At 39.1% G+C, this 17,817-nt stretch overlaps 1 pseudogene; it reads right to left on the minus strand.

Annotated features, from left to right (window-relative positions):
* Positions 1-14,401: 14,401 nt before the first annotated feature.
* LOC102250153 lies at positions 14,402-16,552 on the minus strand (annotated as a pseudogene).
* Between the last annotated feature and the right edge of the window lie 1,265 nt (positions 16,553-17,817).

Here is a 17,817-nt window from a genome sequence, read left to right on the forward strand (position 1 = left end):
GAAAAGAGGAAAATCAACTATGGGATTGATTGACTTCATAAAAGAAGCCACAGGCATGCATCTACAGGAGCTGAGCAGGGTTACTGAGGAGAGATCATTGTGGACATCACTCACTCAAAGGATCACCAAGAGTTGGAGCTGACTCAACAGCATGTAACAAACACACAAGATAGGGATAAAATTACTTATCTTGCTCGCAGCATTGGGTTGTTAAAATAATCAAGTAATGTGCTGTGAAAATACAAAAATAAATTATAGGATCATTATTACTGCACTCTACAACTCGTGCTGCTTGGTCCACACCACTTTCCCAGCATCCTTTGCGCCTGACTCAGCTATGACCAGTTAGGCTCTATCATGGAGCCAGTGATTGGATGGTAGCAGCAGTGGTGTGGACAGTGGGAGATGAAGAACTGAACAACAGTACTAATAGCTCAGCTGCTCCAGGTTACCAACTACTTCGTCCATTAAATTCGCAGCTGGGAAGAACATTTCTGACAATTATTATGCAATAACACAAATGTTTCTGAACAGGTTTTTTTCTGGCTCTGAGTTATCCCATTCTGATCTATAAAATTAAAATTTAGAAGTGGTATGAAGGAGAGCTCTTACTCTGAAGCAATCACCTCCACTGGAAAGAGCTCCATCCACATTGTTGAATTATGAAATGACTTAAGTACAGTGGAATTTTGTTTACCAAGTATTGCTTGAGATAAGCAGAACTGTACAGGTTTCAAAATGGTAATATTTTACAAAATATACATCTTTTAATGGGGTGAGGAGAAGAATGTGTGGTGATGGTGTTTTACAGACTTTTCTGGGGCTGAACAAAAGCTTTGTTTTGATATTAAAGTTGTGTGATTTATATAGGCTTGAACATATAATCACTTTAGAATGAAAATTTCCATTTTTTATGAGCGTTCACAGGCTAAGAAAGGAATACTTTAAAGTTAAGGGTATGTTAATATGTGCATAGGCATCAACCAAGTTGGAAACCAAGACTAACCAGACTAACTTGCCTTACCACCAGTTTCTCAACAACAGTACCATTGATATTCTGAGCTGGACACTTCTTTATTGTAGGAGACTGTTCTGTGCACTGTGTGATATTTAGCAGCATCTGTGGCTTCTACTCACTAGATGCCAGTAGTGACAACCAAAAATGTCTCCAGGCCTTGCCAAATGTCCCCTCGGGGGCAAAATCAATCTCAGTTAAAAATCACTGCACTAAAACCATTAATTAAATTTGCTGCATAAGAATATTTTTTTTTGCTTCTAGAAATTTGCTCTTATAAAGGACATGCTTTTCAAATAATCAACAAATTTTAGTTCCGACTAATTTTACTAACAATTATTTTGGGGCTTTTAAATTTACAAAGTACTTCTACATGCAATATTATATAAGTGAAAGAAGGAAAGGTGTTAATATTTATTATTCACTATATGCCATCTTCTGAAGGACTTGCTTCAAACACACTCTTCTAGTTAAGTCTCAGAGTATCTCTACTTTGGGAATTATTTTCCTCCATTTTATAGATGAGGAAACAAATTTAGAGATATTAAGCAACTTTCCCAAGAAATGTAGATAATCTTCTAACTTCAAGTTTTTTGCATTTGTTGTTGTTGTTTTTTTGTTTGTTTGTTTGTGTGTTTGTTTGTTGATGACATGTTTTTATTGATTTTAGAGAGAGGGAAAGAGAGAGAGAGAGAGAGAGAGAAACATCGATATGAGAGTGAAACATCCATCTGTTGCCTCCCACACACGACCCGACCAAGGATCGAACCCATAACGTAGTTATGTGCCTGACTGGGAATTGAACCCAGGCCTTTTAGTGTACAGGACAACGCTCCAACCAAATGAGCCACACTGGCCAGGGCTCAAGTTGTACTACTCTTTGTCCCACATCACAGCTGTCAGTGAGACGCTGATCATTTATCCTTGATGATGAAAATAGCAGTTATAATCTATGTGTCAGAATTAAGTTATCTCACAAAGGGCCCAAGTTAATTTTTACACTTTTCCATTTTACAATTTGAGAGATTGGCCTCAAATAACCAAGTTGCAGGCATGTATCATCATTAAAAGAAAATTCAATTCAGTCTTATGCAACAGCCAGTTAAAATATTCAAACCAACCCAAACTCTCTCTGGGTTATTAAGTTACATTACCCTTCCATCAGCTGATTTTGTAATATATGGCAGGTGATTAGCAGGGTAGCGAGAGCAGCAGATGTTACTGGGGATTTGGAGGAATGGAGCTGGTTTTCACTGCTGCCACATAAAATATTTGAAATTAAATATTAGATACCCTTTTCTTAAAAGTCCTTCTGCCATTGCATCTCCAGAATGCATCTCTTTTTTCCCCCAGCCATCTTTTCCTCAGGCTCCAACCTGCTATCGCACAGCTTACTCAGTCCTCTCCCTTCCCCAGTTAGCCCCTTTCACTCCCTGGTTCTCTAGATCCCTTTACCTTTAGCTCTTCTGGGAATGTAATTCTCTTCACGCACAGGGCAGAACAATTAGCTCTCCACTCCCTCCTCAGGTTGGGCTCCACCTCTGCATATTTGAAAATAGGTGTCGCTTTGCTAAACAAAAGGCATCTCCTCAGGAGCTCTGCCCTGTGCAACACTAAAGAACTGGCAGACTTGGCAATGTCAGTTTTTCTTCAGTCCCCACTCTGTCCCTGTTTTCCTCCTCCCAAGCTCTGTAAGTGGAAGAGTTCAACATCGACACTCATTTTTCCACGAATAAGTGCTATCTAGCCAACTGCCATACAGTGCTTAGTCAGTTCTTGATTTTTTAAATACTTTGTTGAATAAGTGCTATCTAGCCAACTGCCATACACATCTCAAAAGGAAGCAGTGCTTAGTCAGTTCTTGATTTTTTAAATACTTTGTATTGAAAGATAAAACAGATACTGAAAGTGCAAATTTACAAGTGTACATCTCTATGAACTTTTATAAACTGGACACACCTGTGTAACCAGTATCCAGAACAAGAAAGAACATTACAAGCATTCCAGAAGCCTCTTTGCTCCCTCCGCCAATCAGTGTAATAATTTCTCATGACAAAGAGTTGTACAGGCCAGCATATGCTCTGTAACTAGGAGCAATGCAGTGAGTTATTTGTTTTTATTACTGTGTTGCATTCAATCACAAGGCACACACAAGGCACACTTGCTTATATTATTTGTATACATACCATTGAAAACATAGTGATTATGTTAGTGTTGTGATTTAGGGGTTTGAGAAGGAAGAGAAACCTCCTAGGTCCTGTTCCTGGGACTTCTCAGAGCCCATCAGTCTTTCCTAGGTGGGGTTCTCTCCTAGTCACACAAGAGCCCAATTTCCATTGGGTTCCATGGGTATTATCTATTCTAAGTGATTATAATGCTCTCAGCAAAGCTCACACTAACTGCATATGAAACTTGCTCCCATAATCACCAGTACTGCCATTTTACACTGTAACTGTCTCAACATATATGAGACACTGAAGTGGTAGAATTCCCTGTCTCAGTGGATCTTATCCCTGGTAGTGCATTGCAATCATCTGAAAAATTACAATAATTTTTTTAAGAAGCTTATGCCCACCCTAAACCAATGACATCAGAATCACTTGAGGGGAACCAGCATTGATAATTTTAAAGTTTCATGTATTTCTAAAGGGTTGAAGAGCATTGCAACTTTCAACCTTTTCTTGGAACTCACTTCCATTTTGATTTTAAGCATATCAGCAACTCTAATTACATTCTCAAGGTGACTGAAAATGTAGCCCAAATTTGATTACCAACTGCCTTTTAAACATAGGGAAGGACATTTTCTCTTCCCCTCCCCCCCATACACACACAATGAAGGGACTATCCACCATCTCCCAATTTCCTTCCAATGAGCGCTGGCAGGAATGGTGAGATCACCTGAGATCCCTACAATGAAGATGTGATCACTAGAGCCCACTTCCAGAGGAAGCTGAATCTTCTTCAGCACTAAAGTGTGTTATCATCCGGTTGCATTCACTCCAGGACATGCGGGCTACCTAAACAGAGCCGCACAAACAAGTGCTCTCTTGTCTCTGAAGACAGTTTTACTGTCAACAATCACCAGTGACTCACCAGCTACGTTTTGGTAGCTTGTGAGCTGCAGTGGTGATGTGAGGGGGTGAGTGAGGTGAAAAGCCTGGGGCTGCACAAGGTGGCTGGCAGGGACAGGGGGTATCCCAGAAGTTAGGTTCAGAAAGAGTCTAGGCAGCCGTGGGCAAACTACGGCCCGCGGGCCGGATTCGGCCCGTTTGAAATGAATAAAACTAAAAAAAAAAAAAAGACCATACCCTTTTATGTAATGATGTTTACTTTGAATTTATATTAGTTCACACAAACACTCCATCCATGCTTTTGTTCCGGCCCTCCGGTCCAGTTTAAGAACCCATTGTGGCCCTCAAGTCAAAAAGTTTGCCCACCCCTGGAGAGAGAGGTGGAGGTATTGGCAGGGTTGTGGAGGGCTTTTCTTATGAAAATATCTGTTCCTGTTTCCTTTCATGTCATCATGTGCCCATATTCTCTGGCTTTCTCTATCATCAGGAAGTGTTGTGATCCAAGAGATCTGCCTTCAGCACCTGAATGATGTAGTAACTGAAGGATGGGCAATAGCTTGAGAAGGTGCCCCAGAGGCCACACGTCACCTGGCCTGAGGCTCATACACAAATATGAAATTAGCCCCAAATATATTTGACTCCTGTAACATCCTTTCCACAAGTTTCAAATAAAGGAATTGGAAATTCCACCTTTTCTTTCTGCCCCTTCTCTTCATGCTACTTGTTCCCTCCTCTTTTTAGTTGCTCATCAAGTTCCTTTTAACCTAATATTTTCCTGTGTTAAAGGCTAGGAGAATGGATGTCACATTAGGTAATTTACTTTAAATCTCCAGACTTCTAAGAGATGTTCTTGCTGGAAGAAAAAAGTAACCCTCTGATAAACTTCTCTTTAAGCCCAGCTTTGCAAACGGGCCCAAGGCAAACCATTCTCAAGGCATCTTTCCATAGTAAAATCCCTAGGGAATCACCAACCTGACTGATGAGACTGGCTGAATTAATAATATTAATAGCCATCATCAGTGAGGATCTGCTGGTCACCTGACACTGTATGTTCATCACATCATATAATACAATCAACATTTCAAGGCAGGTAAAACTCATCTCATTTTACAAATGAAGCTATGAAGGCTCAGAAACTCAAATGGCTTGCTTCAGGTCACAAAGACAATAAATGACTGAATAAAGCTTTGAAACCAGGTCTGTCTGATTAGATTTTGCTTTCTTTCATAAACAAAGTTGACCCAGCTTTTACAACCCAGCTCAGGCCAGTTCTCCTTCAAGGTCTCACATGAAAAGAGTTACTTATTGCTCTCTACCCAGGACCCTGTCTTCTTTTAGGAGATAGCTACCCGAAGCATGTGATGCGTTGGTTTTTGGCTCTTCTTGGATAATACCTTTATTTTATGAGGGCCATACAAAAGCAGTGCCTTACCCAAGATCGATGCTGATGGTTAGGATTATAGGCACCTTGAAGAGAGGGAGAGATACATAGGTTGTTTTTAGAGGTTTGCTGAATGGGTCTTTAGTTGGCGAGTAAGGGAAATTCAAACTCAACCTGGCTTAAGGGAAAAGAAGACATACTAGCAAAATATGGAAAACATCAGAGAGAGAATGATGAATACAAAGCTTTGTGGAAGTTAGAATATAGTACTTTAAATGAACTACAGCTATATCTCACACCATAGTTAAATCTCCAAAATATAAAACTGAATAAACATGTCAAGTTTCAGAAGTATCTGTGTAATTTGATAAAATTATAAAGTTCAAAAATCTATAAAAGGAGCTTAAGGATACACAATAGGATATAAAAAATATATATAATGTCATGTATGGGCATGGAAAACCTTGAATTCTGACCATCTCTGGGGTGAGGAGATATCAGGCAGGAGGACACAGGGTGTCTCAAATCTGTCTTTAATGTTTAATGCTTTATATTAAAAACATCTAAAGTATGATCCTTGACATATTTGACAAAACTAAGTGTTCATCATATTATTATTCTCTATTCTGACCTGTATGTTTCAAATATTTCATGGTTTTCTTTGTGGACCAAAAGGGGCCATATGCTAAACCTGACAATCTCGGGAGAGACCTGCATGGTGGCCTTACAAGCTCCTAAACTTAAAGTAACATAAAGAATGGTCTGAAAATTGCCCTGACCAGTTTGGCTCAAAAGATAGAGCGTCAGCCTGCAGACTCAAGGGTCCCAGGTTTGATTCCGGTCAAGGGCATGTACCTTGGTTGCGGGCACATCCCCAGTGGGGAGTGTGCAGGAGGCAGCTGATTGATGTTTCTCTCTCATCGGTGTTTCTGACTCTCTATCCCTCTCCTTTCCTCTCTGTAAAAAATCAATAAAATATATTTAGAAAAAAAAAGAATGGTCTGAAATGAAAACTTATTAACTAAAAGCAATTTAAGGCAGGTAGTCATATCTTAGGCCAGTGGTTCTCAACCTTCTGGCCCTTTAAATACAGTTCCTCATGTTGTGACCCAACCATCAAATTATTTTCGTTGCTACTTCATAACTGTAATGTTGCTACTGTTATGAATTGTAATGTAAATATCTGATATGCAGGATGGTCTTAGGCGACCCCTGTGAAAGGGTCATTCGACCGCCAAAGGGTTCGCAACCCACAGGTTGAGAACCGCTGTCTTAGGCTAAAATCTTCCCTGAGTAAAGTTAGTCTTTCCCTTAATTAAGCCTGTCTGTTGTTTTTTTGCTTCTACAATGATATAGTTTTGGAATGTCAAAGTAGTTTTTTTTTCTCAAACCCTGAAAGCACAGGTACTGCAACAGAACAGAGACCACAAATCCCCTCATTGTTATTGAATTAATTATTGACTGTTAACTATCCTGTACCCACTTATTGATTGATATATATATAATTTTACTTTTTATCCAATATCAGAGCTTTCCCCACTTAACTTTCTCCCATCTATCCAACCTATCACCAATGGATTTCATGTAACCCACTTACGTCTTTTCTTTTGATTATGATGTATAAAATAAGATGCAAAACTGCCATTCTCCAGAGCATAATCTCAATACATTGAGATTTTGCTTCCTGGCAATTGTCTACAGTTTGACTCAAATAAACTCAGAAAAATTCTCTACAGGTTTGAATGTTTCTTACATTGACATTTTCAAAAGGGAATTTATTGGCTCATGGAACATAAAAATCTGAGAGCAACTAGCTCTATCCAGAGGAGCATTTTGTCAGGAGTTCTCTTTGTCCACATGTTGGCTCTACTTTTTTCTCTCTGGATTCTGTTCTTGTTCAGGCTCCTTACTGATGACAGCTAGAGGGCTCCCAATAGTTCTAGGCCCATGTCCTAACCTTTCAGCATCTCTTATAACATGCACTTCTCCTGACAGTTTTAGTAAGAATTCAATAATTTCATCCCATTGAATCATGTGCCCATCCATGAATTAAATCCTTTTAATTGAGGGAGTGAGTTCATTAGCTAGGCCATGGTTATGTGCGACCTCTTGGAATTGCTGTGAAAGGTATCAGTTTTCCCAAAATGACATTAAGGAAAATGTTTCCCAAGGAAATTAGGTGCATGCTAAGAAGAGGAAATAGATTTGGGGTAATTAGAAACAACAGGTATATATCACAATGAGCCCTTTCACAAAGAAGTGCCTGTATGCTTTATCTATGATTATCTTAGAACAGTGCCTGCTGTGCTCTATCTGTAAGTAAAAGTGACTACAGGAAAATATAAATAAGTCTCATTTAGGAATATATTTATATATATAAACTCACAAATGTAATGTCAGAAAATAGAATTGGACAGTATATAAAGGAATAATTTACCAAAATCAATCAAGATATATCTTAGCATAGAATAATATAACAAAATCTATTAGTATAATATATTACATTAATAAATTATAAAAAATAACAAATAGTAGGTGATACTATAGTTATTCTCATTTAAATTAGGAACTAGAAAAAATGATGCTCATTATTATTTACTATTTTTTCTCAGCTAGTTAATGCATTAAAGGAGAAAGCCGATACTAAAGTTATCATAAATAGAAAGTGGGAGAATAGTTCTATCAATAAAAGACCAAAATAGGAAAAGTGGAAAGATTCAGTCTAGTTTATCAACAAGGAAAACCTAATCTAAAGAACGAGGACACAGACTTGCTTTGGAACAGGATAGTGGGAAGGTTAGTTACAGAGCCAGGTAGTTCTAAGAATTATCTCAGAACTAGAGAAAAAGAAGAACAAGACCCAGCCCACCGGAAAAGAGGCTGGCAGGAATGAAGCCGGAAGCAGGTTCCAGCCAGCTGGCTTGGTGTACCCATAGGACATGGAGTTCTCAAGTACTCTAGATAGAAGATAGATAGATATGGGCCCAGACTTGCCAAGTTGTGTATTTTTCAATACTTTTTGGTACTGGAACTGTAGACATACTTAACATAAGCACACTTAAGTGAGAGCAGCAGGATAAGTAAATTTGATGTAGTGCTGGGCTAGCCAATCATAGGTTCAGGGTTGGAGAGGGTAGGTAGCCTATTCCTAAATGGATATTTTTTGACAATATAACTGGGTTAAGAAATGGTTTGGGACAAACCCTGACAATTCCCTCCATGTATACCAAGGATTATGAATGGCATATCATAAAGTAAATAATTATGTTTTAAATACATTAAGAAAAGATATTCTGTTGAAGTGTGAGCTTTTGCCATGGTAGATTGTCCTTTGTTACTCAATAGATCTAGCCATGCGAGTAAACTACAGGGCCAGAAATTCCAAAATTGAAAAGCCACTGATCAAAGGGTCAAGTTTCAAGGAAGAGGAAGTAAATATACTCCACCTTTTCTCTCCCACTGAATGAAGCTATAAAGTTTGCAAAGAATGTATGGAGCCACTATTTGAAGACTCTGAAAAGTAGATAGTGGCATATGGCTTTCGGGAGAAGGACAGCATTTGAAATACCACAAAACCAGCAGGGAGTTTACCATTCTCCCCTCTTATATCTGCTATCTCAGCTCAACGCACTGGGAGTGGGAAATGGAGCACAAAAAGAGCTCGGGAAGAAGTCTTCTTGTAGTGACTTAAGAGTGGAAAACGTAACTTGGAACTCAGAGAGAATGTGGAAATCTAGCCTCTTCTTTTTTATTTATTTTTGTTTTTTTTTGTGTGTCCTAGCCTCCAAATAGTCCTGTAGCAAGAAAAGTAGCCACTGGCAAGTGTAATAGGATAGTAAGAAGCTAGGAAAATTCCTGGGCGGGAGGAATAGGGAAACTGAGACAAGAAAATTAAAGAAGGACAAACAATTTAGGCAGCTTGCAGCCAGCTTGTAAACAGCAAGCCCTATCCCCTCCAACCAAGGAAGCTGATAAGAAATGGTTAATGTCTCTCTTCCCTAACTAGAGAATACACAGCTTAAATTACCCTGGAACTGCTAAGGCAAGGGGTGGGGGGCGAGTGGAGAGAAGGGAGAGTTTTATCTCACCCACTAAACAAAGAAGTCAGCTGTCTTGGAGAAAGGGAAGAGAAGGAAGTTTTAGCTAATTGTTGATTTTTTTTTTTTGCTTTTTTATTGTTTTATTGCTTAAAGTATTACAAAGAATATTACATATGTCTCCTTTTTTCCCCCACCCTTGACAATCCCCTGGCCTCCCCTATCTCCCAGTGTCTTATGTCCATTGGTTATGCTTATATGCATGCATACAAGTCCTTCGGTTGATCTCTTACCCACCTCCCTCCTGCTCCCCAGCCATCCCCGCTCGGCTTTCCCGCTGCAGTTTGACAATCCGTTTGAGGCTGCTCTGCCTCTGTATCTATTATTGTTCAGAAGTTTATAATGGTCTTTATTATCCATGAATGAGTGAGATCATGTGGTATTTTTCCTTCATTGACTGGCTTATTTCACTTAGCATAATCCTCTCCAGTTCCATCCATGCTGTTGCAAATGGTAAGAGTTCCTTCTTTTTTACAGCAGCATAGTATTCCATCGTGTAGATGTACCACAGTTTTCTAATCCATTCATCTACTGATGGGCACTTAGGCTGTTTCCAAATCTTAGCTATGGTGAATTGTGCTGCTATGAACATATGGGTGCACATATCCTTTCTGATTGGTGTTTCTGGTTTCTTGGGATATATTCCTAGAAGTGGGATCACAGGGTCAAATGGGAGTTCCATGTTTTGTTTTTTGAGGAAACTCCATACTGTCTTCCATAGTGGCTGCACCAGTCTGCATTCCCACCAGCAGTGCACAAGTGTTCCTTTTTCTCCACATCCTCTCCAGCACTTGTCGTTTGTTGATTTGTTGATGATAGCCAGTCTGACAGGTGTGAGATGGTACCTCATTGTTGTTTTGATTTGCATCTCTCGGATGATTAGTGACTTTGAGCATGTTTTCATATGTCTCTTGGCTTTCTGAATGTCCTCTTTTGAAAGGTGTCTATTTAGATCCTTTGCCCATTTTTTGATTGGATTGTTTATCTTCCTTTTGTTAAGTTGTATGAGTTCCCTATAAATTTTGGAGATTAGGCCCTTATCAGATATAATGTTGGCAAATATGTTCTCCCATGTAGTGGGCTTTCTTGTTGTTTTGTTGATGGTTTCTTTTGCTGTGCAGAAACTTTTTATTTTGATGTAGTCCCATTTGTTTATTTTCTCTTTAGTTTCCAATGCCCTAGGATCTGTATCGGTGAAGAAATTGCTTCGGCATAGGTCTGAGATTTTGTTGCCTTTGGATTCTTCTAGTATTTTTATGGTTTCCGGTCGTATATTTAAGTCCTTTATCCATTTTGAGTTTATTTTTGTGTATGGTGTAAGTTGGTGGTCTAGTTTCATTTTCTTGCATGTATCTGTCCAATTTTCCCAGCACCATTTATTGAAGAGACTGTCTTGACTCCATTGTATGTTCTTGCCTCCTTTGTCAAATATTAATTGAGCGTATTGGTTGGGGCTGATTTCTGGGCTCTCTATTCTATTCCATTGATCTATATGTCTGTTCTTGTGCCAGTACCAGGCAGTTTTGAGAACAGTGGCTTTGTAATACAGCTTGATATCTGGTATTGAGATCCCACCTACTTTCTTCTTTCTCAGGATCGCTGCAGCTATTCGGGGTCGTTTTTTGTTCCAGATGAATTTTTGGAGAGTTCGTTCTAGGTCTGTGAAATATGCCGTTGGTATTTTAATGGGAAGTGCGTTGAATTTATAGATTGCTTTGGGCAGTATGGACATTTTAATGATGTTGATTCTACCAATCCAAGAACATGGTATGTTCTTCCATCTCTTTATGTCTTCCTCTATCTCTTTTTTCAACGTCCTGTAGTTTTCTGAGTAGAGGTCTTTTACCTCTTTAGTTAAGTTTATTCCTAGGTAGCTTAATTTTTTTGGTGAGATGGTAAATGGGATTGCTTTTTTAGTCTCTCTTTCTGCAAGTTCACTATTGGTGTATAGAAATGCCATAGATTTCTTGGCGTTAATTCTGTATCCTGCTACATTGCCGAATTCTTTTATTAAGTCTAATAGTTTTTTGATGGAGTCTTTAGGGTTTTTTAAGTATAATATCATGTCATCTGCAAATAAGGACAGTTTTACTTCCTCTTTTCCAATTTGGATGCCTTTTATTTCTTCTTCTTGTCTAATTGCAATGGCTAATACTTCCAGTACTATGTCGAACAGGAGTGGTGAGAGTGGGCATCCCTGTCTTGTTCCTGTTTTTAGGGGAAATGGTGTTAGTTTTTGTCCATTGAGTATGATGTTGGCTGTGGGTTTGTCATATATGGCTTTTATTATGTTGAGGTATGATCCTTCTATTCCCACCTTGCTGAGAGTTTTTATCAAAAATGGGTGTTGAATTTTGTCAAATGCTTTTTCTGCATCAATTGATATGACTATGTGGTTTTTTTCCTTCAATTTGTTTATGTGATGTATCACGTTGATTGATTTGCGGATATTGTACCATCCTTGCATCCCTGGGATAAATCCTACTTGGTCATGGTGTATGATCTTTCTGATGTACTGCTGGATCCGATTTGCTAAGATTTTGTTGAGGATTTTGGCATCTATGTTCATGAGGGATATTGGCCTGTAATTCTCTTTCATTGTGTTGTCTTTACCTGGTTTTGGTATTAGGGTGATGCTGGCTTCATAGAATGAGCTTGGAAGTGTTCCTTCCTCTTGGATTTTTTGTAGTAGTCTGAGGAGGATAGGTTTTAGTTCTTCCTTGAATGTTTGGTAAAACTCCCCTGTGAAGCCGTCTGGTCCTGGGCTTTTGTTTGCTGGAAGCTTTCTGATGACTGCTTCAATTTCTTCCATAGTTATTGGCCTGTTGAGATTTTTAGATTCTTCCTGATTAAGTTTTGGAATGTTGTATTTTTCTAGAAATATGTCCATTTCCTCCAGGTTGTCTAGTTTGTTGGAGTAGAGTTGTTCATAGTATTTTTTAACAATCATTTGTATTTCTGTGGGGTCTGTTGTTATTTCGCCTCTATCATTTCTGATTTGGTTTATTTGGGTCCTCTCTCTTTGCTTTTTGGTGAGCCTGGCTAGAGGTTTGTCGATCTTGTTTATCCTTTCAAAGAACCAGCTCTTGGTTTCATTGATTTTCTGTATTGTTTTTTTGGTCTCTATGTCATTTATTTCTGCTCTAATCTTTATTATCTCCTTCCTTCTGCTCACTCTGGGCTTTTCTTGTTGCTCTCTTTCTAATTCTTTGAGCTGTAGATTTAGATGATTTACTACCATTTTTTCTTGTTTGTTGAGGTAGGCCTGTAGAGCTATAAACTTCCCTCTCAGGACTGCTTTCATTGTGAATCTAGAAAACTGACTTTCTGGGCCTGGCTGTGTGGCTCAGTTGGTTGGAGCATTAACCCACAAAATAAAGGCTGTGGGTTTGATTCCCAGTCATAATTGTTGATTTTTTGTTGTTGTTTTTTATTTGTTTTACTGTGCAGAAAGTGAAAGTCTTGGCTTTATTCTTTTGTCTTACTAGAAAACATGGAAGTAAAGATCTCAGCCAACTGCTTTTTAAATTTATTTTTTTCATTTTATTTTTATTTAACTTTATTGTTGAAGGTATTATAGATGACACCCCTTTTCCCCCACTAGCCCCCTTTAACTTGCTCCTGCCCCTCCCCAGGTCTTCAGCACACAATTTTCTGTCCATAGGTTATGCATATAAGTTCTTTGGTTAATCTCTTCCTCTTCCCCACACTTTCCCTCTGAAATTCATCAGTCTGTTGCATGCTTCAATGTCTCTGCATCTATTTTGGGCATCAGTTTAGTTTGTTCATTAGGTTCTACACATAAATGAGATCACATGATACTTGTCTTTCTCTGACTGGCTTATTTCACTTAGCATAATACTCCCCAGGCCCCTGCATGCTGTCCCAAAGGGTAAGAGATCCTTCTTTTTTATTTTTTTATTTATTTTTTAAAATATATTTTATTGATTTTTTACAGAGAGGAAGGGAGAGGGATAGAGAGCTAGAAATATCGATGAGAGAGAACCATCGATCAGCTGCCTCCTGCACACTCCCCACAGGGTATATGCCTACAACCAAGGTACATGCCCTTGACCGGAATCGAACCTGGAACCCTTGAGTCCACAGGCCAATGCTCCATCCACTGAGCCAAACCGGTTAGGGCAGATCCTTCTTTTTTATAGCTGCATAGTATTCCATGGTGTAAATGTCCCACAGCTTTTTTACCTACTTATCTACTGATGGGCACTTTGGCTGTTTCCAGAACTTAGCTATTGTAAATAGCACTGCTATGAACATAGTGGTTCATCTATTCTTTCTGATTGGTGTTTTAGAAATCTTAGGATATATTTCTAGAAGTGGGATGACTGGGTCAAATGGGAGTTCCATTTTTTAATTGTTTAAAGAAACTCCATACTGTTTTCCACAGTGGGGCTGCACCAGTCTGCATTCCCACCAGCATTATGGTTCCCTTTTCTCCACATCCTTGCCAGCATTTGTCATTTGTTGATTTGATAGTAGCCATTCTGACAGGTGTGAGGCAACTTCTCATTGCCATTTTAATTTTCATCTCTTTGATGATCAGTGACTTTGAGCATTTTTTATTGTATCTCTTGGCCATCTGTATATCATTTTTGGAGAAGTGTCTATTTAGGTCCTTTGCCCATTTTTCAATTAGATTGTTTGTCTTCATTTTGTTAAGTTGTATGAGTTCTTTATATATTTATATATTTATATACACCTTATTAGATGTATTATTGGCAAATATGTTCTTCCACACAGTGGTATCCTCTTTCAATTTGTTGATGATTTCTTTTCTTTTTTTGTTACAATATGAGCTGAAGCTTCATATTTCTTTATGAATACAATTTAAAAAAGAGAAGCGCTTGACATGAGCATCAAACAGGTCCTTAATCCACATTTAAATCCTTGCCCACCAGCATGACAGTCACAGGGTGCATACTTGCTTTGTGCTCTTGGTAGGTATGGATGGCTTGATCATGGGATTTGTCAAAGGCAGCCAGGTCTTTGAATAAGGATCATGTGAACTTCATTCTTCCTTGTTCAGTCACCATTTTTAGAGCCAAAGGAATTGCTTCCTCCCATTTCGATTGAATGCAGAGTTGCAACCATCTGAATCATATTTCAGAATTGTTAAGGGCATTTAAGTTGTACACCCCTCGCATTCGCTTTATGTGCCCCCATGGAAGAGGTGCTTTCTGAAGCATCTGTGCTAAAAATTCATTCAACTGATGAGAAGAGAGATCTTTCATGTCTGCTGAGTTGAATGAACTTAAATCATCTTCTTTGGCAGTAATGCATCTTTGACTTAAGGCAATACAAGCATTTGTCAGGGTCATATCATAATTGGGTTTTACAGGAGGCAGTCCAGGAGAGTAGAGCCAGGTGTTCCAGTCGACTTGATTGAGAATATCAACCTTATCTTTAAAGTGAGAATACAGGAAGTCCTTCCAGTCATCAGTGGTTATGCTCTGGTAGGAAAATTTCTCAACATAAGCCTTCAGGAATCCTAGGAAAACCTCTGGTCCTCCAAGAAGCTGCTCAAGGTAAAAGAGTAAAGTAAAGCCCTTTTCACAGGGAACTGAAGAATATGCGATATCAGGGTCTACATCAGGGGTCCTCAAACTTTTTAAACAGGGGGCCAGTTCACTGTCCCTCAGACCGTTGGAGGCCCGGACTATAGTTTAAAAAAAAACTATGAACAAATTCCTATGCACACTGTACATATCTTATTTTGAAGTAAAAAAACAAAACGGGAACAAATACAATATTTGTATTTGCATGTGGCCCGCGGGCCGTAGTTTGAGGACCCCTGGTCTACATTCTCCAGATCGACCACAAGTTTGGTGAAAGGATGTGTATCCCCAAAAGTCTTTATTGAATTCTATAGTTCTCCCCATCCTCCCAGAGCATGAAAATGTCTGAACTTTTCACCAAACAACTGTCCGCAAATGTGGCATTCCAAGTACAGAGTATGTCCTTCATTTAACCAAAAGTGATCCCAAGTGTTGTTGGTCACTAGATTTCCTGTCCAACTATGAGATATTTCATATGCAATAACATTGGAGAGTGACTTTTCACCTTCCAGCAGAGTAGGAGTTACAAAAGTGAGGCAAGGATTTTTCATGTCGCCATAAGGGAGGGATGGTGGCAGGACCAATAGGTCATACTGCCCCCATATGTATGGGCCTCCCAGATCTTCTGCAATTTTAAGCATAGATTCAGTCTCAGAAAATTCTTAAGCTGACTTTTCCACCTGCTCTTTCTCAGACCATACCAATATTCTCGGGCCAATTTGCCTGCTTTCTAAAGCTCCAACAACTAAAGCAATCAAGTAGCAGGGAATCGGGACTTTTTGGCTGAATCTGTGTATTTTCCTGCTCGGATCTTCTGGGTCCGGTGCTTCTCCATCCCGAATGGCACTCATAAGTGCTACCAGTTCTTTAGGGACGGACACCTCTGCACTGTAGGTTATTTTCAAGAAGGTGTGTCCTGGCAAGGAAGAACAGCTTGGCAGTGGATGGCCTGGCACTGACTAAAGAGATATGGGTGCTCCTTCCCGGATGTTTGTTCAGGAGTGAGCCACTGCAGGGCAGAAGATTTTGGCGATGTTTCAAAAGAAATTTCTATAACAACTTCTTGATTTTTGGTCAGAGCAATGGGAAGAGAGATTTCCATTGGTGATCCGTTGTAACCTTGTCTTTCTCCAAGAACATATTTGACTTCTTGTCCATTGATGACCACTTTTTCTATTTTAAGATCCTTTGTATCCAAAATCAGGCTGTGCAGATTGTCCTCCTGAGACTGGACTGTGAGCACGGTGGTCCCAGTCAGCGCCCGGAGAGTGAAGTCGATGCTGCAGCGCAGATGGAGATGCTTGGTCTGGCAGACGGACGCTGGAGTGGCCAAGGAGCACGTATCCACCACCTCTGGCATGGCTCTGGGGAGTCCTGCTGCACCCCTATCGGCACCCCGACACTCACACGGCTAGACAGCTTGACTGAGCTGTTGATGATTTCTTTTCTTGTGCAGAAGCTTTTGCTGTGCAGAAGCTTTTTAGTTTGATTTTTTCACTTGCCCTAGAAGATGTATCGACAAATATATTGCTATGAGAGTTGTCTGAGATTTTGCTACTTATGGTTTCCTCTAGGATTTTATGTTTTCATGACTAACATTTGAGTTTATTCTTGTGTATGGTGTAAGTTGGTGGTCCAGTTTCACTTTTTTGCATGCAGTTGTTCAAATTTTCCAACACCATTTATTTTATTTTATTTTTTAAATATATTTTATTGATTTTTTTTTTTACAGAGAGGAAGGGAGAGAGATAGAGAGTTAGAAACATTGATGAGAGAGAAACATCGATCAGCTGCCTCCTGCATATCTCCCACTGGGGATGTGCCCGCAACCCAGGTACATGCCCTTGACCAGAATCGAACCTGGGACCTTTCAGTCCGCAGGCCGACGCTCTATCCACTGAGACAAACCGGCTTCGGCAACACCATTTATTGAAGAGACTGTCTTTACTCCATTGTATGCTCTTGCCTCCTTTGTCAAATATTAATTGAATGTAATGGTTTGGGACAATTTCTGGGTTCTCTGTTCTGTTTCATTGATCTATATGCCCGTTCTTGGGCCAGTACCAGGTTGTTTTTATTACCATAGCTTTTTAGTATAGTTTGATATCTGGTATGGGGATCCCTCCTACTTCATTTTTCTTTCTCATGATTGCTGCAGCTATTCGAGGTCTTTTTTGGTTACATATACGTTTTTGGAGTATTTGTTCTAGGTCTGTGAAATATGCTGCTGGTATTTTAATAGGGATTGCATTGAATCTATAGATTGTTTTGGGTAGTATGGACATTTTAATGATGTTAAATCTTCTAATCCAAGAACACAATATATTCTTCCATTTGTTTGAATATTCATCTATTTCTTTTTTCAGCATCCTGTAGTTTTGTGACAACAGGCATTTTATCTCCTTGGATAAGTATATTCCAAAGAATATTATTTTTGTTGATGTTGTTGCAATGGTAAATGATCTGGATTATTGTTTTTTTTAGTTTCTTTTTCTGAGAGTTCATTATTGGTGTATAAAAATGCCATTGATTTCTGGATGTTAATATTTTATTCTGCTACATTGCTAACTTCATTTATTAAATCTAGTAGTTTTTTGTGGAGTCTTTAGGGTTTTCTATGTATAATATCATGCTATCTGCGAATAATGACAGTTTTACTTCCTCCTTTCCAATTTGA

The sequence above is a fragment of the Myotis brandtii genome, unplaced genomic scaffold (genome assembly GCF_000412655.1).
Source record: "Myotis brandtii unplaced genomic scaffold, ASM41265v1 scaffold49, whole genome shotgun sequence".
NCBI lineage: Eukaryota > Metazoa > Chordata > Mammalia > Chiroptera > Vespertilionidae > Myotis > Myotis brandtii.